The following is a 3156-nucleotide window of genomic DNA, read 5'->3' on the forward strand; positions in this document are numbered from 1 at the left end:
CTCTTTCTTTTCTCCCATCTGGGTTGAAATTCCACTAGAGATTAGATAATAAAAGATCAAATTGACCACAGAAAGCTACAGTAAAAATGTAGAAATGTGAAAGTCCTGTAATTATCAATATAGATATTTGTCATTCTGATACCCACAGATAAGCAGTTTAGTAGTTTCTTATTGAGGAGAAGCCTGAATTGGATACTTGGGCCAAAGTGGAGAGACAAAGACTGATTTAGGCTCTCCATTTGTATTGTAAACCAAAACCATGGCTCCTGTCCTTTGGGAAGATTCCAATCTGAGTCTACAAAAGCCAAAAATAAATGCTGTTTAATTGTGGCTTCTGGAGGCCAGCAGGTGCGTCCAGGAATATGGTAATATTCATTCATTCATTCATTCATTATTAATCACCTACTATACGTTGTACACAGGGCTAAGTGCTGAGGGCACTGCAGCGAGCATAACAAAATTTTTTCTCTTGTGGAGCTTACATCCTAAGAGGGGAGGAAAGAGAAGAAAAAAAGAAATAATTAAATGTATATAAATGTGTCAAGTAGTGATAAATGCTGTGAAGAAAAATAGATTTGTATAGGGGCTAGTGAGTATTGGGGGCTATTTTGGAAAGAGTGGTCAAGGAAGGTGTCTCTAAAGAGGTGACGTTTGCGCACAGAAGGAATAAGAAAGGAAGGTATACAAATATCTGAGGGAATAATATTCCAGAAAGAGGAAACAGCAAGTGAAAGGTCCATAATAGGAAACAAGGTCCATGTATTTGAGGAATAGTAAGAAGGCCAGTGTAGCCAGAAGAACGAGTGAGATGGAGGAGGAGGGGGTAGGAGTCGGGATCAGAGGGATAGTCAAGGCCAGAACATGCAAGGGCAAGATCGTGGATTATATTCTATGTGTGAGGAGTTACTGGATGTTTTTGAACTGAAGAGATTTTTTTTTTTTTTGCTTGTATTTTAATAGGATAATTCTGGCTGCTCTCTAGAGTAGGGAGTAGAGAGGAAGTAAGAAGATGACTTAGAAGGCTATTGTGGGAGTACAGTCAAAAGATGAAGGAGAGTTTGGACTAGGGTACTAGCAGTGAATGCGTTGGGAAATGGATGAAGGTAGACCCAATCGGATTTGTTGGTAGAGTGGATGTAATGTATAGGGGAACTGGATGAATGATGGATCTATTTTCTGAGACATGGATGGAGGTGGAAGGGCAGTTGGAAGAGGAGTGGCAGGAGATCAGGAGTAGTGTTTGAGACGTTAAAATTTCAGATACCTACAACTCATTCACGTGGGGCAAGCAGGTGACTATATGTACAAACCTAGGTCAAGGCTTATGATACAAATTTAAGGATCATCAGTATAGAGACGGTATTTAAAGCCAAATGATTGGATGAGTATATGTAGACTGATCCAAAAAGGAGGACAAGAAGACATTTGTAAATTGAGAGTTTGGGAAAGCAGGGGCTAGCAAAAGAGACTAAAAAGTAGCCTCCTGAAATGAGGAGTATAGTATCCCTATGCTGCTGGGAAGTCAAGTAGGATGAAGAGTGAGAACTAACCTTTAGATTTGGAAACAAAGTCATTAGTGACCTTGACAAGAGTGGTCTCCGTGGAGTGGTGGAGACAAAAGTCTGATTATGATCTTGAAGGACTGGAGATACTATGTATGCTGATGGGAATGATCTTGCACACTGGGAGAAATAGCTGTTGTGTGTTGGGGTTGTAGAAGGGAATGTTGATTGCAGAAATCATGCCCTTGAGTAAGGGAGAGCAAAGGGGATTAATCTGATGAGAAAGTGAAGGAGTTGCCTTAAATAGGATGAGCCTTGAAACAGGAGGGAAGACAGAGAATATGAGTGTGGATGTGGGTGAAGTGGCTGCAGGAAGGGGATATAGTTCACTTCTAAAGGAGTTATTCTTTTCTGTAATAGTTATTCACTTAATAAAGAAAGTTGATAAGGATCCACAAAACATTTTTTTAAAATTTAGCCTTTAAAATTTGCCTTTGGGGATTTACATTCCCTCCTTTCTCTGCTGCTCTGCTAGAGTTAACAGAATTCGTTCCCTACTCCACAGGAGTGTTTTTTAAAAAAGAGGCGGAGGTGCGGGGGAGGAGAAAGAAAGAGAGAAAGAAAAGACACGACATATATGATAATACATAAAAACTCTTTTAAAGGATAATTATCACACTCATAAAATGGTGATTATGTTAGTATATTTGAGATCCCAGTTCCCTCGGGGAGGAGGGGCGGGGGGGGATGGGGAACAGCCCCCGTATTTAGCACTATTTGAAGTTGCCAAGCAGTTTCCCAAACACTATTTTATTTTACTGAACGGGGTCCCTGGAGGTAGGCAAGGAAAGGGAACGTGTTACCATTTCCATTTCACAGCCGATGCACTGAGAGGTCAAGAGACTTATCCGCTCTCGGACCTGCCACGTCCGCCTACCAGCCGGGGAAAGTGGGGAATCGCTTCGTCAGACAGAATTCAACAGATAACTTGGAGCTGTCCCTAACTTTGCTCTTTCACATCCTAGGGGGCCTTTGCGCCACTTTTCAAAGCACAGTAAACAAAATATGGAACTTTGCTCTTTCACATCCTAGGGGGCCTTTGCGCAACTTTTCAAAGCAGAGTAAACAAAATGCGGTGACAGACGTATATTAAATAAGTATTTATTAGAAACAGGAAAACAGGGCTCGTCCGGGATTTGAACCCGGGACCTCTCGCACCCTAAGCGAGAATCATACCCCTAGACCAACGAGCCACGCCGTAGCCAGCCTGTAATTCGGCCTCAAGGCTCACTCACGTCACTGGGCGTTTCTCAAAGAAATGTGAGTTTGAGAGGCTTCTACTGGAAGGAATGCGTGTTTGTTAACCCAGCCCGCACAAGCCTCACGCCGTCGAGAGGCATTTATCAGCTGCTATGGTGTATCCAGACCGGGAGAACAGCAGGGAAATCACTATGCGTCCGTTTTGCTTGAACGTCCTCTCAGGCGCTGCCGAGCAGAGGTGAGATCTGCCGAGCACCGCCGCGTTGGCACCGTCTTCCGGCCTCTGCCGCTTTGAGGCCTCGGAGGGAAAAAATATCCCACAGGCCCCAGCGAGATTTGAACTCGCGACCCCTGGTTTACAAGACCAGTGCTCTAACCCCTGAGCTATGGAGCC

General features: G+C 43.5%; 2 non-coding genes across 2 annotated transcripts; both read right to left on the bottom strand.

Moving 5' to 3' along the window:
* Positions 1-2683: 2683 nt before the first annotated feature.
* TRNAP-AGG lies at positions 2684-2755 on the bottom strand. The gene has a single exon. It is a non-coding gene; the product is annotated as a tRNA-Pro (tRNA).
* Positions 2756-3083: 328 nt separating this feature from the next.
* TRNAT-UGU lies at positions 3084-3156 on the bottom strand. The gene has a single exon. It is a non-coding gene; the product is annotated as a tRNA-Thr (tRNA).

This window comes from Balaenoptera musculus, chromosome 2, assembly GCF_009873245.2.
Source record: "Balaenoptera musculus isolate JJ_BM4_2016_0621 chromosome 2, mBalMus1.pri.v3, whole genome shotgun sequence".
Taxonomy (NCBI): domain Eukaryota; kingdom Metazoa; phylum Chordata; class Mammalia; order Artiodactyla; family Balaenopteridae; genus Balaenoptera; species Balaenoptera musculus.